The 27,846-nt window shown below is 37.7% G+C and overlaps 1 long non-coding RNA gene across 1 annotated transcript in view; it reads left to right on the forward strand.

Annotated features, from left to right (window-relative positions):
* The first annotated feature begins 17,280 nt into the window (after nt 1-17,280).
* The window catches only part of LOC121145055, a 78,652-nt gene continuing 68,086 nt past the window's right edge, over nt 17,281-27,846 (forward strand). The window contains exons 1-2 of the long non-coding RNA XR_005881937.1: nt 17,281-17,324; nt 26,969-27,067. This is a non-coding gene — a long non-coding RNA (uncharacterized LOC121145055). The remainder of the gene's footprint in view (nt 17,325-26,968; nt 27,068-27,846) is intronic.

Raw genomic sequence — 27,846 nt, forward strand, 5'->3', positions numbered from 1 at the left:
AACTGTAAGAAGCCTGTATTTCAAAGTAAAAACAAACAAAAAAAAAGCTCATTCCTTAAAATACCAATAATACAAAAATAACACCTATGATATATAAAAAAAAATGGCTGTGATGTGAAGTTAAAGGATAGGAAAGTCAGATTGTTTCCCTGATTTAATCTCTGTTTCAGAAGCAGGTCAGTGACTTATAGCATAGCGATCATGAAAGCAATGGTCATAAATCCTTTTCAGATATGAAGAATTATTTGTGACAACCCCAAAACTAAGATCTGGATGAGTAAAGGAGTGTGTAATCAACCCTTGATCCTTGTGTGATGGTCCTTTCTGGTTCATTTAGCATTTGAAGCCCAGAGAACACACTCTCATTTTCTTAGCCTGATTTCTGGCAGGCAGTGCAGTTCTCTCACTCTCCGGTAATGTTTATTTGGAATATCACATTGGAGATCATTTCCCAAGCATTTAAGTAGCAGTGGCTGCATTAACATTAGGACCAAGATGAACGGGTCCACAGGTTCAGGTTATTTCTAGCTGTTTGGTTATTTTTGTGCTGCATGACTTAAGAATGCATTCATTTATTCTATCAGAGATTGTATCCTGTGTTGTGTTTCGACAATGCTTCATTTGTACTCATTTATGTATTCTCAACTCTTAGCATGAAATCTTACCCATAGGAAATGCTTAATTATATGCTTACCCATAGGAAATGCTTGTTAAATAAATGGATCGTTTAGAAATCTCCTAATATGAAATATATGCCAGGTGATAATGTCTTGAGGGATGAGATGAGTTCAATATACACATGAAAAATGAAATTGGGCACCCTCAAAAACAAGCCAGAAAACCATATGCTGTGAATTCAGAGTGTGCAGAGAGGAAATATGGAAATAGCTCATAAAGGATTATAGCTCCTTCGTGATCTCTTTTATTAGTGATGTGTTTATGAATGAACTCTATTGATTTTGGCATTTTTTGTAACAAGTGAGCTGAAAAGTAATGAAACAAAAAGGAAATAGGGCGAGAAGTCTCAGTAAATACGTTTTGTTCAGTAGTAAAGGATGCTGTGTATTCCATAGAGCTTAATCCCTAGAAGAGGTCGCCCTTAGAAATCTTTTTACTTCTGATAATACATTTTCCTAGCTCATCTGAGGATCCCTAAATGTGTAGTTTCTGAAAAAAAATCATCCTTTCTCCGATTTCTCCACCATTTACTTATTTATATATGTTTGCGTGTAAAGAGAGGAGAGAGAATTTATCTAATGCATGTGTTGAAAACACTATGATCTTCATATATGCATATATGTCCTCACATCATTAAGCTGTTATGCATGTAGCAGGTTGAGTGTGCCATGGAGAAGCCATCACATTTCCAGATTGCTGTTTTTGTGGATACTTAATGTTGTGTGTTGGCCCAAGATAAGAATCCAACATGGGAATAGAAGAGTGCTTTAATGGAAGTAAGTACATACACAGTCAAGTGGAAGATCCCAGTCAGCCCTGGCTTCACAAAGGAGGCAAGTAACTGGCATATACAGCCAACTAATTGTTGACAAGGGAACTGAAAATTATCACAGGAATAATATTGATCTTATCAACAAATGTTGATAGATCAATTGGATAGCAGCATGCTTAAAATAAGAAACAAGAAGTAAGGCACATCCACTTGTCACCTTATACAAAAATCAGCTCTAAGTGAATCAAGGACTTAAATATGCAGCCGGAATCTATCAAAGTATTTGAGGAAATCATAGGACACACTCTCCAAGATATAAGGATTGGGAAAGACTTCTTAGAAAAGTCACCAAAATCACAAGCAGTCAAAGCCAAAATAATCAAATAGGACTTCATCAAACCAGGAAGTCTCTGTACAGCAAAGTAAATGATCAGCACAGTGTAACCAACAGAATGGGAGAAAATCGTTGCACACTACACAACCAATAGGGGACTAACATCCAGGATTTACAAAGAGCTTCAGAAACTCAATGACAGCAAAAACAAACAATGCTGTGAAGACATGGGAAAAGGAAATGAACAGACATTTTTCAAGATAACAAACTCAAATGACTAATAGAGTTATGAAAAAATGCTCACGCACCCTAGCTATCAGGGAAATACAAGTGAAAAACACATTAAACTTCCATCTAACTTCATTGAGAATGGCCTACATTCAGAACTGCACTAACAACACCTGCAAGTATGGATGTGGGAAGGAAGATACCCTGCTTCACTGTTGTGGGAGTGTAGGCTCGTACAACTATTATGGAAGTCAGTATGGAGAATGCTAAGAGAACTGAAAATTGATCTGCTTTATAACCCAGGTATCCCACTTTTGGGAATATATCCAAAGGAAATGAAATTTGCATATGAGAAAGGGATCTGTAATACTCTATTTATAGTAGCACAAACTTTAATAGCAAAGACATGGAAACAACTCAGATACCCATCAAAAGAAGAATGGATACAGAAACTGGTACACTTACTCCATGGAATACTACTCAGCCATCAAAAATAAAGTTTGCCAACGAAGGAGTCCTAACTAGAGATCATTATGCTCAATGAAATAAGTCAATTCCAAAAGGACAAATGTCACGTTTTCTCTGATATAAGGCAACCTTCATGTAAAATAAAAGATCAACAGATATTTAGGTAATATGCATCTACAAATAGTAATATATGTATTACAGAGAGTATCATATTGAGATATGAAGATACAATGCAGTATACATCTCTACTTCCAAGTTAAAGATAGACTCCCAATTAAACTTTTAAACGTATCTTGATGACAGGATGCTGGACTTTCTGATATTGTCCATACTTAAAATCTTACGATGTCAGGATACACTTAAATAGCAGAATGATAGACTTATAGATGTTTTGAAGGACTGTACTATTACAATAAGGAGAAATCAGTGGAGACATGGGCTGGGGATGGGAGCAGGGAAAATTTAAAAAGGAATTATGAAATGGCTGGTTGTCTTTTTGAATACTTTTTGTGCTTTCATAATATTCTATATAAAACAGTTTATCAAAGAAAGAACAAGTGTTAGAGTGGTGACACATATACAAAGATCACAATGAAAAAGATTGCTATTTGGTGATAGAGGCAGAAACCAAAAGTTACTTTTCAAATAATAAGCACAAGAGCTGGACATAACCTCACTGTGTAAATCAGGAAGAAATCTTTATCTGACCACCAGGGTAAGATAGAACAAGTGTCCCATTACTGTCCTCAACTCGACCTTGTCAGTAAGGCCGATTGCACTCTGAGATCCATAGACCAGTGTCTAAGCAATTAAAAACAGTCTGCAACCATGCAGGGAGGAGCTGTTCCAGCCTGGAAGTACCCAAGGGGATCTTCAGAAAAGGGCAGAATGAAAGCCAAGTTATGCAAATAAAGCCAGGCAGGAGGACAGATTAAATGTTGCTATTTGAGTGCATAAATCTCTTCATGTTTGATAAGTACTCACAGATATGGAAAAGTAAGTTTAAAACAAAGCAGTAATAAATAATGTCTCCCCTGAGCAGCTTGCACCCTGAGGTCAGCGTTGGGTCTCTGTAAATGCTAGCAGAGTTCTTGCTTTGGTTTCTAATACAGTATCACAGTGTTTTGAGGTTTGTGTAGCTAACTGCCACTGTTTTATCTACCCTAATGTTTAGCCACACTTTAGTTATCATTATCATCTTGAAAAAAAAATTGACTGCTTCCAGTGAAAGAAGGAGAGGAGAGAAAGAGAAGGAAGGAGAGATTGAGGGAGAGACCGTCACTGTTCAATTGCTCACAGAAGCCAAGGATGGGTGAGGATAAAGTTAGAAGCTGAGAATTGGATCCAGTTTCTGATGAGGGTGACGGGAACCCAGTCACCTGAGCTGTCAGCGCTGACTCTCAGGGTGTACACTTGCAGGAACAGGAGTCAGGCATGGAACCAAGGGACTCTAATAGGGGCATCTTAACCACTAAACTAGGCACCCACTCTCATCTTGATATCATTTCAGAAAATCTTTCATGTCCATCCAATGTAAACCCAAGCCTTTAGAACGAACCTGGACTTTTTTTTTCTTCTCTCTCCAAGATCCACGGTACACTTCGTATCTGCTCACTCAGTTTTCCCACATTTGGCCCATTCCCCCATTTCAGTGACTCAGAGATGGACATAGAACTGAAGGTGATTGAAAAGAACTGAAGGTGATTTAAAAACATAGTGTGAGCATTGTTTTTCCCTAGAACTATCAAGAAAGTGCAACTCTTCTTGTAGGTGAAAGGAGATAGATATGGATAGGGGTGCTATTACCCAGGAAAGCTGAATCCAGCAGTGGACACAACTGGATCCTGAAGACATTGCTTCAGCTTCTGGATTTTTCTATTCTCCAGGTGTGCATATTTCTAGACATGTTAAGTACTATTCTAACAGCTTGCATAGAACACTTGATATTAAACCATTAAACCATGTCTGATCAATAGAGTCCTTTTGGTTGTATTTCTCAAGTCTTCTCTTGAATTTATCCCTAAATCTCAGCCACCTTGCCTGGAATTCTGCTGCCAGATTTTCTCCATTGGGAAGATGATTTTTACCATCTAAATAACACTTGGGACTGTATGGAAATAATTTTGATTATCATAAATGTGAAAAGTGGGGGCACAGGCCAGAGATGCTGTGAATGTTCTATAACGTGTAGGTAGCCACCTGCAATAGAGAATTATGAGCCAAAAGTTGTCAATAGTGCCATTGTCAGGAAACTACGTTTTACGTATAACTGATCTGTTTCTGAAGTGCTAATATTTTCTACTCAGTTGTGTATTAGGTAGGGGCATCTCTGTGCTAAAAACTGCTGTAATGCTTGTGGATATAGCAGAGGTCAGAGCACAGTCCTGTTGAGCAGTATCTGGTTCCAGCACTCTTTAAGTCTTACTGCTAGCCTCAGTTCACCTCCACAGACTTCACAATTAACCCCTGGGCTTTCTCTAGTCTTGGGATGCTGGACATGGTGAACATGGCCTATTTTGTTGCTAGTTGAATTGAATGGTGACAGGTAACATTCATCATCCCATATAGCTACTATTAGCACAGCAATGTGTCACTTGTAAAACTCATGGGAGATTTTCATGGGCTAAAGGAGTTGGAGCTTTTTTATTCTTTTCTTTAGATTTTTTTTTTTTTGCATGGAGATATTTCTCAGGAGAAATAACAGACTACAATTATGTCTTTCTGGCTTCATGTTATGTTGAGTAAGGATGCTGGGTGAAATGAAACTATTTCCAAAAATAGGGGAAGTAAATACAAATATTGTATTTTATAGTATTTTGTCTAGAGTATCTGTATATAATTTTGGAAAACTGCTTGCTAATGTCTGGCCAGATATTTTCCATGGTGTCCCATAAGCACTAGTAGCTTATTTCAGAGTTTAGAAATCTGATTTAGAAAACTGGAGTTACGTTGGTGAACAAAGGGCAACAGAGTGAATGAGATGAACAAAACATGTTGCTTTAAAACGCTCTGTGACAGTTATTTTGAAAACCTAGTCATATATTTTTAGTCTGTGATTCTAGCTCTGATGTGTTTGTTCATGGGGATCCCCAGGGCTGCTGAGGGAACCCCAGCACTGTTTTCTCACCATGAAAACAGAAGCTGTGCAGGCAGGTGCGGGAAGTCCTTTCAAGCTGTAGGCTTGATAAGCCTGTCACAGGCACCAGCCTTAAACACATTTTATTTTTAGTGTAAAACAGGGGTGCCCTGGCGTTGGACTGGCTTCAGGCAATGGTGGTTGGGGTAATGAAGGAACGAAAGATTGAGCTAATACAGGCAATGTAGGATACCACTCCTCCAGAGCAGTGCATTTTAAAATCATAAGTCCAGGTGACTAGAGGTGCGACTAGGTTTCTCAATTCTCAGAATAAATAGCTCCACAGTCAACAAGTCTGGAGACAGTCGCGTCTCCCATGACTTCTGCAGAGCTGGGCGTGGTAGGTAAAGGAGTTTGTCATGGGCTTTTTAGGCAGATCATTGAACTGATAGAATTGTGATGTGTCTTATTGTTTTGATCCCTTTCCCAGATTGGAAATCTCTTTCTCCTTTCTTCTCCTCCTCCTTCTTGCTGTTCTTCTTTTAATTTCTTATTTTTTAAAAAAAATCTGCAACATGATTAAAATGGAGACCAGCTTTCTTGTGCTCAAAACAACCATAATGATATCTAAAAGTTAGGATGTGCATCAATAACGCCTGAAGTCTAGTCTGCATTTACCAGTATGTGCCACATAACTGTTATTCCTGCTTATATCCATTCTGTAACCTTCCAGAAGGAGAGGAGAGGAAGTTGTCACTTTTATTTTATTGCTACAAATGCAGTGTTTTGGGTAAATTTATCATGGCATCTCTGTAGGAATATCCATGTGGAGGAGAGCAAAAATAAAAACAAATAGTGGAATAATTTTTGGATAAAAAGATGAATAAATTTCTTCCTATTTCTTGTGATGTTACAATACTTAATGGCAGACACCTTTGCATTGAGACAAACTAGCCAAATCACATATTGAAATAAAAACTCTATTGGAACTTTAAAAAGTAGATTTCAGCCAAGTTAACTCTTTCTGAGGGAAGTCATGAAGGGACAGATTTCTGAACAGAGGCCTAAAAATTGGACCAGAATGCCCAAAATGATGCCTTTCCTCCCCCCCCCCGCAGACTGATTCTTTCTTTATTTTCATAAATATTTTTCAAAAGTATATGGACAGGTAATTTTCTTTTTTTTAAAAGATTTTATTTTTATTATTTTTTTATTGGAAAGGCGGATATACAGAGAGGAGAGACAAAGAGGAAGATCTTCTGTCTGATGATTCATTCCCCAAGTGAGCGCAACGGGCCGATACTATGCTGATCCGAAGCCAGGAGCCTCTTCTGGGTCTCCCACGCGGGTGCAGGGTCCCAAAGCTTTGGGCCGTCCTCGACTGCTTTCCCAAGCCACAGGTAGGGAGCTGGAAGGGAAGTGGGGCTGCCGGGCTAGAACCGGCGCCCATATGGGATCCTGGGTGTGCAAGGTGTGGACCTTAACCACTGCGCCATTGCGCCAGGTCCTGGACAGATAATTTTCAAAGAATGAAATGCAGGTGTCCAAGAGATACATGAGACAATGATCAGGATCTTCAGCTATCAGGTAAATACACATAAAAGCCACAATGAGGCTTTATCTTATCCCTGTTGTAATGGTGATCATCTGTGGTGGATTGTTCCTGGTAGAGCTGCAGCACCCATTGGTGATCTGTGGGCAGGCCAGCCAGGCTAGGCTGCAACACTTCCTGACAAGACTGGGCAATAGCTACGTCAGGCTACACTGTAGTCCTCCTGTCAAATGCAAGATCCAGGACTTGGAGTGGGCCTGGTAGGGGAACTGTGGGCGTTCCCTGGTAGGATACAGCTCCTGCTAGTGAGTATGAGAGTCAGAGCTGGGGGCAGGTCAGGCTGGTCAAGATGGCAGCACTGTTGACATATGTGGGGCCAGGTCTGGCGGGCAGGTTGCCTTGAGCTAAGTTGCAGCACCCATGATGTATATGAGAACCAGATGGGATGTGAGATGGCACAAACTAGTCAAGAACTTAGGCAAGAAAGGGTGACCGAAAAAGGCTTAATAGGCTAAAAAATTATATATAGTGAGCTTCGAAAAGCAGGCTGTGGGTGTAGGACACTGTCCAGAAGGAAAAATGTGATGTAATGAGTGAAATTGACATTATGAGAATTGATTATTGTTTACAGCGCTTGTGTATAATCTTGAGGAACAGTGGTTTTCAAAAAAGGAAGGAGGAGGGAGGTTGGGAGTGAGGGACAGAGGAACGACAGCGTGGAAATATCGTTATCCTCTTAAAGCTGTAGATGCAAAATTCCTGAGATGCATTCCCCCTTTAAGTATTTAAAAATGATTTGCTCCGGGCCCGGCGGCATGGCCTAGTGGCTAAAGTCCTCGCCTTGAATGTGCCAGGATCCCAGATGGGCGGCGGTTCTAATCCCAGCAGCTCCACTTCCCATCCAGCTCCCTGCTTGTGGCCTGGGAAAGCAATCAAGGACGCCCAAAGCTTTGGGACCCTGCACCCGTGTGGGAGACCTGGAAGAAGTTCCTGGATTCTGGCTTCGGATCGGCATAGCATCGGCCCGTTGCGCTCACTTGGGGAGTGAATCATCGGATGGAAGATCTTCCCCTGTCTCTCCTACTCTCTGTGTATCTTTCCAATAAATAAATAAATCTTAAAAAAAAAAAAAAGATTTGCTCCAAGGATGCTGCATCAGCATTCAGCCTATTAGAGCAACAATAAGTGATTCTTGCTCTCAGAGGTGTGACCCTTTTGGCTTTAATCTTATATTTTCAGCCTTCCAAGTGGCATTTTTTTTTTTTTATAAAACTCTTGAATTGTAGGATGGTAAGTTCTCAGTTTTAAACAAAGATAACATATGCCTTAAAATGCTTTTGGAATAGTGTCATCTATATGAACAATATGCTTTAAATTAAATAGCTTGATGGTTGCTGCAGGGTGCGGGAGGAGGGCGGAGTTTGCTTCCAACCAAACCTGGAACAGGTGGCAGAATTATCCACAGGTGCAGCTGCCTTGAGCCTGTTTTCCCTAATCACCTCCTTCAAAAAGGCGCTTCCCCATTTTGCAGCCCTTTCCTTCACGGCTGTTTTTCTGCTGCACCGGGAAGGGAAGCCCGCGACTCTTGCTCCCTTAAAAAAGGCCATCTAAATTCTTCATACATTCAGCTGGGTTATTCTTTCCTTGGTGAGTGGCAAATCTAACATAGCTTTTCAAGAAATTAAACAGAAATTTCTCTCAAAAATATTCTAAAGTCAAATTTAAGATTATTGCTTCAGTGACTAGCAATAATGTATACATTAATATGTATGTAAACATTGTATTGTGTTAATTGTATATAATAACATATACCGCATGTTATCAATAGTTATATAATTGTGTGCATTATATATTAATATATTATATGTTTGTAAACTCTAATACACATGTATAGATTGGTGTTATATATATGACATCAATATATATAAGTGTCTTAACGTCTCACATTAAAACTAATACTTTGTACCCACTAAACAGTAACTCCCCATTCTTCCTTCCTCTTTGGGTTTATATTTAGCATCCTACTTCCCACCTCTATGATTTTGACTACTCTAAATTCTTCGCATAAACGAAATCATACAATAGAAATTAGTTTTGTTATTGACTTATCTCACTTGTCATCATGTCCTCAAGGATTGTCTATTTATAGTATATATCAGAGTTTATATACTTTGTATTTTTAAAGATACACTTACTTATTTGAAAGATAGGATGAATCCCTGAGAAGGGAGGGGGAGGGAGAGTGGAATGGGGGGAAGAGTGAGAGAAAAAGGAGAGAGAGAGAGAGAGACGCTATTGGTTTATTCATTCAATAATTGCTATGGCTAGGGCTGGACTGGGGCTGCCCCTAGGAGCCAGACACACACTCTTGGTCTCCCACATGCATTGCAGCATCCCGGTTACTTGAACTATCAGTTTTGTCTTTTAGGGTCAACATTAGCAAGAAACTGCAGTCAGGACTTAGTGCTGGGAATCAAACCCAGTAACTGCGTTGTGGAATAGCCATGTCTTACTGCTAGACTAAATGGTTGCTCTACTGCAGTGTTATAACTGCTTTGTACAACCTTACACCTTTTAAAGAAATTAAGATTTGGAATGTTTTATATTAACTTAGATATTTATAGTTTCCAGCACTCTTCCATTTTTCATTGTAGATTTCAGTGGGTATTTTGTGCCTTTCAGAATGAAGGGCTTTCTTTTAATCTTATAGAAGTCTTTTTCCTCTTTTACCACAACTCCAAACACGTTTAGAACCTCTCAACAAAGAAAACAGGCCAGGAAGATTGACCAGCTCTTAACCTAGAAATCAGAATCTCTTCTTGTATCTAGGGAAGACTTGGCTATGAAGAAATGGGAGGAATCTTATTAAGTACGAAGTAGGAAGTTAATGAATAACCTATACCCAAGGGTTAGGAAGTTTTAATTCAATAGCAATCTTGTTACATGCAAAATGGTGGATTTTTTTTTTGCTTGCATAATTTGCTTCAAGGAAATAAAGAATTGTCTTATGATTATTCTGCCCCATTAGGTAAAGATGAGCAGAAAGTTCAGGGTTTTTTAGTTCAATTTGTGCTATGTAGGTCAAAATCTCTCACTTATAATTTAACTTCCCAAAGAATATCACCACAATATTTGAATACACACACCCATAGTGTTAAATTGTGCATTTGGATAAAATCTACAAAATCTAATAGCTTTGTTGTGTCACTTTTACAACTACTTGCAATAAATAAAATTAAGAATAAAGGGTAGAGGACAGATGTCTCGATGACATGAAATTGCTTTTCCCATGTTTGACTTTTGTAAAAAAAATAATTGATTTTGTTATTAATTGAAAGGCAGAGTTATAGATCTTCCATCTGCTAGTTCACTTTTCAAATGGCAGCAATGGCCACAGTTAGTCCAAGCTAAAGAGAGGCAGGAAATTGACACTCCGCTTGAGTCTCACACTTGAGTGACAAGGTCCAGCCACTTGGACTGTCTTCCGCTGCTTTCCTAGGCATAGAACAAGGAGCTGCATCAGAAGTTGAACAGTTGGGCCTTGACTCAGAACTCACGTGTGATGCTGCTGCTGCAGGGAGCTGCTAATCAAAGAAAAACAGAAAGGAAAATGCAATCTCATATTAAGTTGAGGCTCCCCTAATAGGCAGTGTTAGCCATGCATACCTTGCTTGGTACCACATTCTTTGAGTACTGACTGTATTATTAGTCATTTTGAATTTAATCATTACTGCTACTGAGGTATATAAAATATCTGTTTTTAAGTTTCAGGAGTTCCATTTAAAATTTTTGGCTTTACATTTTTCTTGGTGACACTTCTTACTTCTTTGAAATTTAAATTCCTTTATATTCTGAGAAATGTCATAAAGTGCCTTGTTTTTCCCAAGTTTTCCATGATGTTAGAAAGTTGCAACGATTTATGATAGTGGAATGAATTTCTTATTAATTATTTTAGACTTTTGTTTATACTATTTCTCAGCTCTTTTGACACATTGTGCATTAGAAATACTCCTTTAAGGTTGGTAGATATTAATCTCATTTTGTAATAGGACCAAAGAGCTACAGGGCAGTTTGGCAGATATTTTTAAACAACAGGAAAATGTGTGGGGGAGGAAATGGGGATGCATTTAATGAAGGTTTTCCACACATTCTGTTGTTGCATAAGTAGGCAGACATGCTCAGAGTGGTAGGGAATGGATCAACAGTTTTGCCGCTTATAGAAGAGGCTTCACAAGCCACAGGGCTGGGTGTATAGTTTTTGTGGAAGAATGTCTTCTTTCTCCTTAGGGATTCTCTGTTATAATCTGTACTAAGAACTTCCCCTAGTCAATAGGAGCAAAGAGGATCAGGGAGCATGTAAGCTGATTCTTCTTTCCTTGTTTCAACTTTACATTCAGCCATATTTGAGAAGTTAATGATCTCAAGAATGACTAATTCTAGTAGTATGACATTGGAAAAACGATACTTGGAATCCTAACCCAATATCCTCCCACCAAATCTACATCATTGAAAAGATGACACACTTAACAGGGGAGATTAAGTTGGGGGTTCATGATATACTTACTACTTTATAGGATACAATAGATATTAATATACAACCTGTTTATTTATTTTTGTAAGACTAAAAGATCAAATATAGTATTGATTGCCTTCCAATCTGAGCAATGGCAGATTGTTGATTGTCTAAAAATAAAGCTACATACTCAGTCAACAAGTACTGAACTTCTGCTATGGGTATCAGTCTGGATGCTGAATCTATACTGTAGGAGAGACGAGAGAAGAGCTTAACCAGTTTGACGGCTGTAAGCACAGGTACCAGCCTGAGGAAAATACAGAAAACGAATGTTTGCCCATGCGGCTCCTATATTATTGTGGATTAATACTCTTGAGGGGGGATGTTAAGGTAACTGGTAGATATTTCTCTTTGTGTGCGTGAGGAGGGCTGAAGGAAACTGGTATTTTTAAGGAAAATTGGTACTTTTATAAGAAAGGGAATTTTTTGTGTGGTTGAATGAAAGGGGGAAAGGTAGAACCAATCCTTGCCTGTGTTCAATAGCTTGTTGGATGAGTCCTAGCCATCTCTTGGGGTAACTTAGAGGATGTTCCTTGTCTGACATCAAGGGACCATTCGTTTGATTATGTTCTCAGAGGAATTTCAGGAGTTCTCTGCCCAGGCAGCCCTCCACTTAGCAGTATCACAGAAAGGAAGAGGAGAGGAGAATTGGAGGGTTCAAATACTTAAGAACTTCAGTCGAAATGTGAACTTGGCTCTCACTCCTTTACTGAGATGTTCACTTGGCCTGTCGTGTATTCTTTTCATTATACTTGGGTAGCATGCTTACTGCTAAAAGCTAATAAAAATGGAACATAAAAACCAAGCAGGTAATATCCTTTTTCTCACAGAACTTTCAGAATTGTGAGACGACAGGTAATAAAATAATTATAGAAATAAACACCTGAACAATGCATATGTATGAAGCTGTGTAAGGGCATAGAGCCAAGGCAGATTGTCTTAGGATAAGGAAAGTCTTCATCAATAATAACAACTGGGTAGGTCAAATTTTAGCTCAAGCCTTTTTCAATAATTGAGACTTCCTCCCTTGAAGGAATAATAAGTGAGTGATTTCTGTGTTTTATATATAATTGAAGAAAAGGAAATGAACAACAGGAAAAGAAAAGCAATTTTTCCCTTTTAGTGCAATTTTTGGATGTAAAGCTAATTATTTATCAAATTAAAGGCTCTTATTATCCATAATAATACTACCATTTATAAATAATTAATCATCTTGGGTTTTCAGGACTCTGGTATAATACTAGATAGTATAATTTCAAAATTGAAAGATCTGTAATAAAAATGGTTTGCTAGTTTAAAACATTAGCTTAAGAAATATAAATGTAAACAGTAAATAATTCTTTTGTTCTTTTCTGCTGTGCTTATTAGCTGACATTAATGTTTGAAATGCTTTTTCCTTTATATTCCAGAATAAGTAGTTCGATAATGTCTTACTATCTGTGAGAAATGAAAAATTATGAAAAGAACAACTCGTTTGTACATGGACTAAAATCTAAGACAGCTGCTATGAGAGTCCTTATGTCTAATGTCTAGACAAAATGATCAGCTTAAAGGACACTTAGGGCTCTCTCTCCTTCTCTCTCTCTGTATAGATATACACACATACACACGGAGATATATATGTATGTGTATATATCACTTTCTATATGTATGTGTGTGTATATCTATATGTATACACACATGTATATAATAATTCAGTTGAAATGGCAATGAAACTTAAAGTGACTTAAAATGTCACATCAGCACAACACTTGTCCTTATTGTTTTAATAAGTTTGTTTTATTTTTAATGTTGAGGCAAAATTTATCTTTTTCCTCTCTCTCATTGGGGACGGAGAGTAGAAACTGCTCATCACACTCTGCATGTTCTCAATATCAAACAGGATGAATGACTTACTGAGTGAGAGTAAGTTATTGTAGAAGCTTCACTTCTTTTTTAGGAAGCCATTGCTGCTGAATGAATCTGTTTTACCTGACCGGGAAGATGAACTTAGTATATTGCATGAACATCTCCTATTGACATTCTTTGGCTGTACAGCAATTTCCTTTGTTGGGGACATAGTGTTAACTCGATTTTATTTTTGCTACATTGAAGACCAGTTTTGTGTTTCCCTGGTATGTGTCACGTATCTCCTCCAGGACACAGAGCACTGGTTGGCGAGATAGGTTACAAGAGCCCCTTGGTGCATCTAAATGAGCACATTTGAAGTAGAGTTACTCTCATTCACCCTTTTCCCCACCTTGTGTTTTCCATCCCCAAATGGTTTTCTTTGTATTAAGTAATGGAGGAGACTCACTTTCTGTTTTCAAATTGTATGTACTATGCCTGTACTTTTGTGAGTGTCACTTTACTTTTTCCATAATAACATTGAGTAGTTATCATCTACCATTTACTCTAAGAACATTTTACAAGTATTTCAGTGCTTCCAGTGAGCACATAAGGCACTATTAGCATCCCTACTTTACAGATTAGCAAGAGAAATCTAAGGCAAAATGAAGTATGCTTTCAATTACAAGGAAGTAAGAGAAACCAGAAAGACAAATACAGAGCTCAACCCCTTACCTACTGGGTAATGGTGCCATTTTGAATGAATTCCTTCCATTACATTACTGACTTTAAGTCTGAAACTATGACAAAAAGTCATTATTTAATGCTGGCAGTTTAACAGGAATATAAAATGATTATAAATATACATTCAATCAACAGAAGAGCATTTAAATATAAAATTGATGTCAGGAGAGCTGAAGGTAGAGAGAGATAATGGAGCAACAGTAATGAGAGAATTAAACACTCCTTTCAATAATGGAGAATACACCAGTGCAGAAAATCCCAAAGATCTGAGTTCTACTACGCTATAGATCAAGTGCGCCTAATTAGGAGCACAGAGCTTTCCATCCAACAGTGGAAGAACACCTTTCCTCTCAGCTTCACAGGAACATTCCCCACAATAATACATGGCTTAAGCTAACAAGTCTTAGCAAACTTAGAGAGATTGAAATCACACCAGGTTCTTATGTGACAACAATGCAGTGAACTAGAATCAATAACATTAAGAAATGTAAGATTTCACAAATAAGTAGAAACTAAATAACACATTCTTGAATAGCTGCTGTACCAAAGAAGAAATCAAGAATCAAGAGGAATTTTACAAACCATTACTCAATAATATTGAATATAAAAACACAACATACCAAAGCTCAAGGGATATAATAAAACTGGTGTAAAAAGGGGTATCTAGTGTGGCAAGCGACTGCACTAAGAAGAGGAAAAATATCCACTAAACAATCGTCAAAAGAACATAACTAACCAGAACACATCGATAACGAGATTGCCTCAGTAACCACTGCTCCCACCGCCATCAACATAAAAACAAAGCTCAGGTTCAGTGACATGACAGCTGAACATTCTAAGAATTAGTACTAATTCTTCTCAAACACTTCCATAGAGCAGAAAAATGAGCTACTTCATATTTCTTCAACAGAGCATCTTTCTCTCTCGCTTGCTCTCACTCTCACTCTTTTTCTCGGCCCCCATTCTTTTTCTCATTGTATTTGAGAAGAGAGTGTTAGATGAAGCTGCCTTGATGGTAACATGACAAGGTAGGGTTTCCCAAGCTTCTTCCCTTATCCAGGAGGTCTAGATAAGAAACTGTGAGGAGGGGGGATTCTGTTTCTTGAATCATGAGCAGGGGCAGGTTATCACTAGCCCCTGAGGATTTCTATATTTCAGTGTTCCTTTTGTTGGCTATCTTGATATCAAAGTCAATGACATCTCAAGACATAAAAGCTGTAGGCCAATAATGCTGATAAACCTACTTGTTTGTTATTGCAAATATTATTGGCTTTTTAAAAATAAGGCTAGTATTCCATTTCATATATATTCCACATTTTATTTACTCATTCATCTATTGATAGAAATATAGACTGCTTCTAGATCTTGGATGTTGTAACTGACGTTGCAATAAATCTAGGAGTGTAGGTATCTCTTCAAGATACTACTTTTAGTTCCTTTCAATATTTACCCAGGGCTCCAGAATTGTGTTGCAGTGAATGAAACCCCGAGTTGCAATGCCAGCTTACCAGATTGGATCTCCAGTTTGAGATAACACAGGACCCAGTGTGGTACCCTAGTGGTTACAGTCCTCTTCTTGCAGGCACTGGGATTCCATATTGGCACTGGCTCTAATCCCAGCAGCCCCACTTCCTTTCCAGCTCTCTTCTGGGAAACCATTGAGTATGACTCAAAGCCTTGGGACCTTGCTTCCATGCAAGAGACCTGGAGGAAGTTTCTAGCTCCTGGCTTCAGATTGGTGCAGCTCCGGCCATGATGGCCACTTGGAGAGTGAATTATTGGATGGATGATATTCCTCTCCTCCTCTCTGTATATCTAACATTCCAATAAATGTAAATAAATATTTAAAAAAATATAATAAAAGAAATGTAAAATAAAAATGTAAATCCTGCTATTACTCAAGTGTATTGAGGCATGCTATTTACAGAACTTAACTCCCAGTGTGCTAATCTTTTACAGAGATTACTTTTTTTTGGTGCTCTGAATATTAATTGTCACAGATAAAAGAGATATGATATTTGTCCTTTGTAACTGTTCTCTAAGTATATTGGTTTCCAGCTGGGACCATTATGTTGCAAAGGACAGATTTCATTCTTTTTTTTTTTTTTGGGTGTGTAATACATTTTCTTTATTCAGTCATCAGTTGATGGACATCTGGTTTGGTTCCATATCTTTTCTGTCTATAAATGTCGTGTTCCAGGTAACTTGTGTGTGGATTTCATTTCCTTTGTATATATTCCCAAGAGTAGAATGACTGGGTCACTTGGTAGATCTAGTCCTTTGTTTGTGGTCTAGGACTCCTGGAAAAGAAATCCCTCAAGGAAAGACCTAATGTCAAGATCAATCTATTGAGGAAATAAACAGCCCCATGAATCATCTGGGTAGGGATCACTTATGGCTAATTACCACCCTCTGAGTTCAGTGAGCTAATTTTAGTGAAAACATTGCAAGAGATATTTTAAGCTAAGGTGAAGAGACTGAAAGACCCTGGAGCCCAGGACCTGATGGCAACTGGCATCTGCATTCAAGATGTCCTTCAGGGCCTTGGTTTCACCCGGAGAGGACACAAGGGTGTTCTACAACCAAGCAGCTCAACTTCCTGCTCCAGTGTCTCCCTTAATGATAGCTTAAGAAAATCATGCAGAGACAGACATCAAACCCTTCAGTACCCACACTACGACCCATTTTAATACATGATCTGATCAGATGCCAGAATGAAGGTCATAGTCAACTGATTCCAGTCGCTCCTGAGAGTACATTTACAGCACCTGAAATTCTCCATCTCTTGTATGCTGAGCTTCTCTAGAGTACTCATCAATGGAAACAATATACTCCTGGGAGGAAAGGAAGATCTTTACTGCCACAAAATATTGCCTTTCCAGAGACGAAAATCACTGCAGTACTCAATCAAGAAGTATAGAGAGTCAACAAAATGTTACCACTGAACTTTAACCTCCTTCTCTTTTGCGTAAGGATGTCTTCTCAGGAGAAATAAGAAGAAGCAGACAATACGTCTCCTCCTTTCTCTTGGTCCCCTGGTTGAGAAAAGACATTGTTCAGCAGATTAAACAGGTAAATAAGATTTTAAGAAGAATGTTTAAACTACTTAATAGAACAAATTGTGTTGTTTTTACACCCTTAAGCAGCTGTTAGTCATTTTGATTTACATATAAATAATGAATATGGTAATTGCAAATTTTTCTCTGAGTCCTTAAAATGTGTTTCCTTTGGGGCTTCTGGAAAGTAGTTTATTGCGATTCTGATTGTAGTTACTATATCAATGTACCTGGGTGCACTCATTTAAAAATCATTAGAACTTACATGCTTTTGTTAATTGATGTAGGTCTTCCTCACTCGTGTCACTGAGTTTGTAAACAAGAGTGTACATGTAAACATGTAAAAGTTTGCATATAAAATTTATAGTTCGTTGTCCTCCAAAATAATTTGGCTAGTTTACCAATTTTTCCATTTGAACTTTATATTAACTTTGATGTGTTCCTGAGGTAGTGAATACCAGGGATATAGAGAATTATAGTGTTATTGCTTTGAGTCATAATTTCCATAATTGTTGATATCCTTATACTCTCACAGAGTAATTTATTTTAGGTGTAACCAATTTCTTTTGGATCCTGAGCCCGTGGGACTTATTAATCTGCATGACTAATTTTTCATTAATATTAATGGAAGCACTGATTATTTCTGAATTCTTCATCATTTATGAAGGTTAATCAGGGTGCAACTGTTTCTTTCAAAACATCCAAAAGTATCTGTTTTAGTATTTTGTGTGTGAGGTAGTTTGTATACTGAATTGTACCATTTAAATATAAATCCAGGAAAGCTCAGGGGATAGAAAACCGTAGGTGTGAACTGACACATCGGTACGATGATTATCTTGGTTAGGCACTGAGCATTACTCTAAATTAATGGTGGCTAAAAAAAAAAAAAAAAAAAGAGTGGCTAAAGAAAGTGAAGTAGGGCCCCATGCAGTGGTCTAACAGCTGAAGTCCATGCCCTGTAAGCACTGGCGTCCTATACGGGCTCCAGTTCTAAACCCAGCAGCCCCACTTCCCATCCAGCTCCCTCCTTGTGGCCTGGGAAAGCAGTCAAGGATGGCCCAAAGCCTTGGGACCCCTGCACCTGCGTGGGACTCCTGGAAGAAGCTCCTGGCTCCTTTCGGCTCAGCTCAGCTTTGGCCGTTGTGGCCACTTGGGGAGTGAATCATCAGACGGATGACCTTTCTCTCTGTATATCTGACTTTTAAATAAAAATAATTAAGTCTTAAAAAAAAAAAAAGAAATCTAAGTAGATCATCGTGTCAGGAATTTGGTATAGGTGTCGGTTCTTAGTCTCAGAGCAATTGAGAATTGGGATGTGGACCATAAAGGGGGATGAGCAAAGCAAGTGAAAGTAGACAGTCGTGTTTGGTAGGAAGAGTTCCCAGGGAGTAGGTCCACCCAGGTCCGGATATTGGGAGCTTCTATAGCACTGCATGTCAGTTGATTGATTCTTCGGCGTGTTTATAATATATCAGAGTTCTGTTTTGTCTTTTCTATACTATTCGTGTAACCATCATGGTTTCTGACCAATTAACTAATGTTATCACGTTGGCCTCTTGGGAGACGTGATAGTTGAGAAATGTTGTCGGCATAACCAATTAAGGCTGGTTATACTTACCTCTCTAGAGGCTTAGCATTTGAGACAGACAGGTGCTCTGTAACATGCTCTGGTATAATGGCAGAGTCTAGCTCTCACATGGTTACCTTTGGGTAGGGGACATTTTGTTTTCTCTATCAAGTATTTCATTTTCTTGGGATAGTATCTATTGTCTAGTCACTGGATGGCAGAATTCACCATCAGTAAGGAGCACCTGGCTCCTCATTCCCACAGGGGCCTTTCCTAACTGCCTACAGCCTACTAGCCATTCTAACTCCCCATAATCTTATATTGTATGGTCATATCATGGAGCATTTTTAATCCCTGCTATGTTGCTTTGAGTAAAATAAAACTCCACAAATGCTAACAATTCATGTTTTAGATAGTTAACCTGCTCTGATTATTAAAATTCAAAGAAGATTGCTGCCAGGTGAGCATGGTGACAAATTCAGAGCTGTAACTGACAGGTAGATGGTTGAATAATTTAGGTGAAATCAACTTTTGGAAATAATTCAAAGCAATGGTAAGATTTTGCCCATGTATGCACAAATTCTAATTGTGTATTATATCTTCCAAATGCATATTTGCATGCAATAATTAATAAATAATAGATTTTAAAAGAATGGAGAATAATAAACATAAAAGAAAAGTCCTAAAACTGTTTTTATTAGTATATGCTAAATTGACTCATGCTCCTTGCAACACTGCTAATGAGCTCTCCTGCCACCTTTTGGGTGAGAATTAAAGGTTTCCAGTGAATTTCATTTTTCCATTAACTCAATTAAGCATTTTTTTTCCTCCACGAAGTGGGCTGAACATAATTTATTCATATCCTCATCAACTTGTCATCTGGACATCTACATTTTTTCAGCTTTTTCCAGTTTGTTTTCAATTCTGTAAACTCTCATTTTTCTGAGTGTTTACAATCTTTCTTCCTAACTTAAGGAATGAAACCCCACCCCCTCTCTCTTGTCTCACTTTGGCTTTCATAAACTATTTACAAATATATTTCACATCAAAAGTATGTTTATTGACCTTGAAAAAAAAAGCTAGACTGGGTATTTAGCTTAAGAGTTCAGATGCCAGCTAAGACACCTGACTCTGATATCAGAGAACCTGGGATGGAATCCTCCGCTAGCATCTTGCTCATGCGGTCCCTGGGTGGCTGTGGTGACTCTAGTAACTGGGTTCCTGTTTTCCATGGGGAGCACCTGGATTGAATTCACTGCTCCAAGCTTCAGAATGGCCTACTCACAGCTGGGTGTTGTGGACATTTGGGAAATGGCCAGCACATGGGAGCCCTGACTGTCTTTATCTTTCTAACATTTCATGACTTGGAAACGTTTCAGATGGATCTATTACATAGATACTAATGTAAAATATGTAATGTGACATAATGGATAATATAAATGTGTAAGACTTGCAAGTATTTTTCAGTTATTTTAATGGCTTTAAAGTAAGGTAAGTTATTCCATCTAAATGTCACCTCAGTATAACTATTTTCTTTGTGGCTGATGATCTAATTTAATATAAGGAAAAGATATGAAAAATCCAGGGCACCTACCAAGAAGAAGTTATAGGTTAAACAAGCATTAAAATTACAGTTTAACTGTAATTAATTCTTGAAGTGTTTACAGAGCCAAGTCAGAGTATCTAATAAATTCTAGAAAATTTTCTGGAATTGTTAACAACTGTGATATATTGTTGAAAACATTCCGTTAGGGTGTTTATCCTAGGTGTATGAATATAACCCTATGTAAACTCTTCTGTAGTATTTGAAAGCATACTTCTGTCTTAATCAATAGGATAAACAGCAATTTTGGACTGCTAAATTGAGGATATAATAGAGGAAAAATTATGTTCTCCCCTAGCAAGTCAACATTAACAAGGGTAGGAGAGCTTTCAGCAGCGTGCAGTGTAACCACCTTATCCTTTGACTGCTACTGATGTTTCCTTCGTCATCTTCTGTTCTCCAGTTCCAACTGCAAAATAGACTTCGTGCAAATGCCTTGCTCTCCGTGTTCCTGCAGTCAGTCAGAAAACCTTTTGAATCCTTTTGACACAGTAGGTATCCATCCAATGCCTTTACTACCAGGGGCCATCCAATAGCAAATGGTTAGGAGCCCTTAGGTGAACACAGAATATCCACATACAGCTCAGCGCCTTTGCCCGAAGGAGATTGTTGATTTTTGTAGTGACTTTGGTCATTTGTAAATCTCTGTTTCTAGTGGTGCACAGTTTTGAAAGGGTAAGCCAAACTCCCCAGGTTTTTCTTCAATTAATAAACACTTTATTGGAAAAATTGACTTTCTCCATATGATCTCCCTCGAGACATAGTGGGATTTTGTAAAATATAAATCTGCTAAAAATGATAGGCTAAAGATAGCTTTTGATTAGTTGTAATTCAGATAATTGTTCTTATTGAAATTAGAAACCAAATTTTCATTATGGGTAATGACATGAAGCTCTAAAACAAAACCTGTCATATTATATGTTGTTGTAGAGAGTTTTCCTGGACCTCATAGAGCAGTTAGCAGCATTCCTGAACTCTGCCCTGTAGATGCTGACAGGACACCAACTCTCAGTTGTGACAAATTTTCCAGACATTTCCAAATGACCTCTGGACATCAAAATAATAGGCTCTCCCATGCTGCCTCAGTTGAGAACTTCAGTTGCAAAAGGCTCTGTGACTGCTTGCAAATCACACAGAGAATCTGAATGCTTATAGCCAGAGGTCATCATCTGGCCCGGGACCTTTCCCTGGACAAGGTGTTGACAGACTGAGGTCAGTGTGCTCAGTTGTGACACCTCTGTTCTTTTCCTATCCAGTGCTGATGCCTAGTGAGAGGAAGTATTTCCCTCAGAACAGCTGTCACATGTCTATCTCCAAGGCTCCTCCTTTTCTAGTCAATTACCTCCTGGCATCCTTGACTTATAGCAGCATTAGCTGGCTATTTAAAAATATTTACTTATGTTTATTAGAAAGGCAGATTTACAGAGAGAAAGATCTTCCATTTGTGGATTCACTCTCCAAATATCTGTAATGGCTGGAAATGAGTCAGTCCAAAACCAGGAGCCCGGAGCTTTTTCCAGGTTTTCTACATGGCTGCAGGGTCTCAAGTACTTGGACCATCCTCTGCTGCTTTTCTAGGCCATAATCAGGGAGCTGGATCAGAGATGGAGTGGCTGGGATATGAACCAGTGTCCATATGAGATGCTAGCACCTGCTGGAGTAGGATTAGCCTCCATAGCACCATCCCCCTCTGTCTCTGTTTCTCAATCTATGGGTTCCTCTAGTCAGCGACCCAACTCTGGATAATCACGAGCTTGTTATATTGTCAGGGTTATGGTAGGTGTGATAGTAGACAAGACCCTAACTCTCAATTAGTTGGTAAGAACACACATTTCTTTTTGTTATTCTCACATGCCATTCCTGTGGATATTTCTAGTTGGACATGGCATACAATCCATAGGATCCAGATTCCTACTGCTTTGTGGTTCCATTCATCTCTAGGCTGTAGGACTGGCTAGTTTTAAAATAATAAAAAGTGTGATGTGGAAGGCATACTCATATTTTAGCTATCTCAGTACCCAAAAGGCACATAACATCCTCATACTGGGAAATGAGTCAACCTGTGCAATCATTTGAAAAAAACAAACTGATATTGTGAATAGTCTCTGTCGGACTGAACTTCTTTCTAGTTCATCTAGTTCAGTATCTTTCTTCTGGGTCTAATTATTCCTTGGTTATACCTGGACACTAAAGCAGGTTGCTTTAGAGTTCTTCCTTGAGAAGCCAAATGTCTGCTCTAAGGAATATTTTAAGCTCTTCCTCATCATTTTTCTGCTAGTCTTAGCTGAGTCATTTTCAGGGTCTACTTTCTTTTATTTTGTCTCCAATCTGCAAAAATAAAGTAGTGACTGATGAAAACAGTGTGGTGATGATTGATTCATCTCTAACTTCCCAAAGTTAGCTGGGCTCTTTCTATTGCCAAATAATGCATCCATTAGGGCGTTGGTTGGGAGCGTCTCTCTCCCTGGCATTACTTTCACTATGAGTCTTTTAAGCAAGAACCATCTTTACCTTGCAACTTGAGACAGATTTCTCTCATTTACGTTTAAACTGAAGAATACTTTGCTTCAAAGCCTTGCTGTGGTTCATACTTCTCCTCTTCCTTTTCAACTTTGGTGGAGAAAGAGGTGCTGTCCTTCAATGAGATCACTACTTACCAACTTGATACCATCTCTGGTTACTCTTTAGGGTTATTTGGCACATTTGTCCCCTGTCAGTACGTTTAATGATCCTTCTTTTTATGTTATAGATGAAATGAGTGGATGTGTGAGTAGCAACCTTGTAAGGTGAAAAGTATACTACTCTATTTCTTTTCACCACTGACATTTGTTGGATTTCCCTGAATTATAATCCCTTTCCTCCAGCTTCACAAAGTTCATCCTTATTAATGTCATTGAAACTCACAAAAGACAGGTCACTTTCCCAACCTTGTGACTTCCTCAACTATGTATTTCTAGCATTGTCCCAATTGCCTATCTCTTGTTACTTGAAATTCTTGTACAAAGGGACTTCAAAAATGCAAGGCAAAATGTTCATTATATTTTAATTTTGTTTTTCAACCAAATTTTTCAGTCTCCTTTTATCTGTCAGCACCTATCTCACAGTGTATCCCTACATCACCCTTTCCCTTGTCTAATGATTCTTTGCAAGATCATGTTTATTGTCAACCTGTTATTACTGGATCTACCGCTGGACTTTGGCGTTCGGTCATGAAAACACATCTCCTCCCACATTCATCTTTCTTCTCATTTGTCTAAATTGGGGCATTTTCCAAAATTTCAGGCTTTGGATTCCCCCTTTCTCTATCTGCCACTTCACTTTTGAAAACGCTTCCGTAAAATTGTTTTTCATTTTTCCTTCCTGTTGTTGATTTTCTTTTGACTATTCATTTAAGGGAATGAAAACTATCACATTCAGCCTGAAGATGCAATGCAGTGTGCAATCTCTACTTCCAAATTAAAGATGGATTCCCCAGGAAATTGTTAAATATATCTTGACAATAGAATAATGGACTATCTGCCATTGTCCATACATAGTGTCAGGATACATCTGAATAGCAGAATGATGGGCTTATGAGTATCTATGAAGGACTATAATATTGGAATAATATAGGGGAAATCAGTCAGCTGGTGGGAATTTGGGGAGGGAGAAAGGGAAATACCAGAGCATATGGAACTGTATCAAAAAAGCATAAAATAAACAAATTTGATATACACCAAAAAAGTACAATTTTTATAATTCAATCTTTCATATTCTGAACTGTGCTTACTTTCAATACTCAGGACCAGTATTTCTGCTGGTTATCATATATCTTTCTGGAAAATAAAAGAATGCCTGATAAATTATGACAGTTGCTGTCCATTCTGCTTCAATTTTTATTAATCCATAACATCTGAATTTTGTCTTTATTATTATGTTAAAATAGACCTAAATGTAATTGGTTCATATAGAAATATCAGAAAATGCATATTAGGAAGTAATGCTACTTCTAATCTTATTAGCTAAACAGAACTAACAATGTTATGTAGCATAGAATAGGCATCATTTATATTTATTTTGAGCTTATGTTCAATAGGTTGTTTGTAAATATCATTTTTCACTTTGAATGTCTTGGGCATTTTTTCCTTTCTCATAAGTACATTTATATGATTTTAAAGGGCTGTATAACTTTCCATAACTTGATTAATGGTCATCAAAAGAATAAAATTCCTGGGTGATATACAAATCCCTGATCAACTCTTTATTTCTTCAGATACATCCCTCAAAGTGCTGACTGAGAAAAGCAGTTGGTATTTAGAGACCCCAGGGAGTCAGCCTTGCCTGGAGGTTGTCTCCTTGTTTTCATGCATTAGTGAAGTTTGAAAGAGGTTCTTGTAATGTCCTAAGCCCTTCTGCTTCTCTCTTTTCCGATCTATTTTTCATCCTATTATTTGATTTTGCTTTAACTGTGTTTGCATATGACATTACCTAACATAAACCTTTCCTTTCTAATTCACTCATGACTAATGGCTAAGCTTCTCTCTAGTCTGCCTGTCAAAACCCAACTCCTCCACACAAGTACATGGCCACGTATGCACCTCCTTTCCAATTACCGTTTCCAGTGTTGTTTCATGTGACTCTTCTTCATTGCTCTAAGCTCCTCTTCTCCTGAAACCATTTTATTGTCCCTCATTGTGAATGTTGGTGTTATCATCCGCCACTCTTACAAAGAGCCAAAATGGCATTAACAAGCATACTCCCAAAGCACACATGTATTGGTGCTGTAGCTTCTTCTTGAACCTTGGTATGTCCCTTTCACTACTAATTCCCCACCTAACCAAACATAATCTAATGCTATCCTCAAAGTCTAATATTAAGTCCTTATGATTATGAATGAAAGAATTTTACCCAGTTACCCCTCTGAGCAGGATTCAAAGCATTCTGTTTTTAGAGCTTATAAACAATCAGCATTGACTGAGCACCTACTGTATCCCAATCACTGTGGTTGACTATAGGCTCTAAATGATTACTAAGTTTGTTACATTTTCTGTCCTCATTGCATATATGCTAAAAGTTATCGCTTTTCAGACTTATTCATTGGAACATATGCCAAATAGCCATGTTTCCTATGAACACAAATATATGTTGTGATCACTACCTCTTCATGATAAACTTCTTTCATAAAGCGAGAACCTGACCAGTCAATGAGGAAACACAGCTGAGTTGTTACTTGTGAAACTCAATTCTGCTCTAGTTGGCTCCTGCAGTATTATCAGTGGACACATTCAAAGAATCTCAAGCTGTGGGAGCCCAGTTTCACAGACAGCTTCTCACTGCTGATTCTGTGGCTGTCCACGGGAAGGGTAATTGCATTTTAAAGAAAAATCCACAATCTTCTTATATTCAAAATATATGGTGTTAAATAAAGTTTCCTAAATGAAAATAAACACAGATTATGCACAAAACACATTAGCGTAAATACAACTAGAGTGTAGCTATGACGGATTCACACTGAACAGTAAAAGCAATGCAAATGTGATCACTTTAATTTCTAATCCCAAAATATTAGAAAAGTTTATTTTGAAAAGGTATCTTCTTTATGAAGAATTCTTCAATTGAGAAGAAATGACATTTCAAGGAGCATTGTTAGATTCTTTTCATTTTTAAAATATGGTATTTTGTGATAGTTTGAAATGTAAACTTGAAGGAAATATTTTACCTGAGGCAGAAGTGCCGAGGTCAGCATTTCTCTAGTTTTCAACATTTCTACAGCATGACCACAACATGTTGGGGTATTAGGAAGATTTTATTCTTTGATTTATAGCAAATAATTAGGAGGAAGGGAAGGTAGACAGTAGAGGGATTAGGCAAAAATCCAGAGAAGGATATAAGTAATCGATATGTTTCTTTTGGCTCATTTAATAAAAACCCAAGCCCAAGAGAGATTAGGCAGGGAAAGGAGGAAACTATGGTGTTAATAAGTGAACAAAGAAAAGAAGTATGATGATGATTTATTTACAAGTTCCACAGAGTTAATGAAAAAATTTCTTCAGAACAAAGACATTCTTTGTGTCATCTTTTTTTTCACATTTTATCTTCTCAAGGTAATTAAACAAAGAATATAAGAACTAATAAATGTGTTTGATTTTAATATATTGCATATGAAAAATTTTAATGGAAACAGGGAGACATTTTTAAAGGCAATATTGTAACATTTTGATTTAATTTCCTGGGAAGTTAGAAAATTTGGGAAATAGTGAATAGTTTTAAAAAGCACAGATACAATAGACATTGCATACTCTAAATATGTTTATACAAGTGTTTACACTCTAGCAGAAACCAGAAGGGTATAATGTGTTAGGCAAAAGGAAACCTATTGGCTAATAAATTTACTGCAGCTCCACATTGAAAAATCTGGAGTATTCAATAGTATTTTTGAAATTTACTTGATTGGTTTTGTATGCCTTAAGCATCAATGTCATTTTGTCTTCATGGTTTCTTGTCCTTCAAGGTACAGTTAACGTACGTAGCCTTCCTAGTTTGACTCTAATTTCGAACTGAAATCCCATGGGCTTCCTGTACGCTGATGATACATATTTCTCCAGATTGGGTGAGTGTTCTCAATTATGTTTCCTGGATTTTCTTTTAATGGTCTTGTCTTGGAGGCTTTCTTCATTTTTTTTTTTTGATCTCAGATATTTTACAAGATCCATCTTTAAGCGCTGATGTTTTTGCTTTTGCATCGAATAATCTATTGTTAAGATTTTAAAGTATACGAATTAACTTACTATCTTCTGAAAGATTTCTGCTTTGCTGTTTGTCAAAATCTCTATCGTCTTGTTGAAATTTCTCATTTATATCATGGACAGTCTTGTTTAACTGTCTTTATTTTCTAGTATGTTTTTGAGTATCCTTATAGTCAGTCATTCTTTTGAATAATTTGTCAGGAAATTTTCACTCTCCTTTCCTTTAGAGTCTGTTACTAAAACATTATTGTGTTCCTTTGGAGTTACCATATTGCCTTGTTTTTCATGATTCTTGTAGCCCTGTGTTGATATTTGCGCATCTGGTGGATCTGTGATAAGCAAGCTTCAAAAATTGTTTCTGAATCACACAATGTTGCCTAAAGGCCTCAGAGCCTCCTGAATACATTTCACAATATTTGAAGTTTTGATTTTGTAGCATCTGCTTTGGTTGCTCGGAGATTTTTTTTTTTTTCTTTGATTATGGCTCTTCTCTCTCATTTGGACAGTTGTTAGAGAAGTGTTCGAAGGGGCTGAGTCAACTCTCACCATGTGTCTTTTTGAAGCAAAAATATACTCAGGCACATTGTAGCTTTCAGTATCTCCTGTTTTTCATTGTTTTTAGTAAATCTGAATTGATAGATAG

The sequence above is a fragment of the Ochotona curzoniae genome, unplaced genomic scaffold, assembly GCF_017591425.1.
Source record: "Ochotona curzoniae isolate NIBS_2020 unplaced genomic scaffold, NIBS_Ocur_1.0 contig_1302, whole genome shotgun sequence".
Classification (NCBI taxonomy): domain Eukaryota; kingdom Metazoa; phylum Chordata; class Mammalia; order Lagomorpha; family Ochotonidae; genus Ochotona; species Ochotona curzoniae.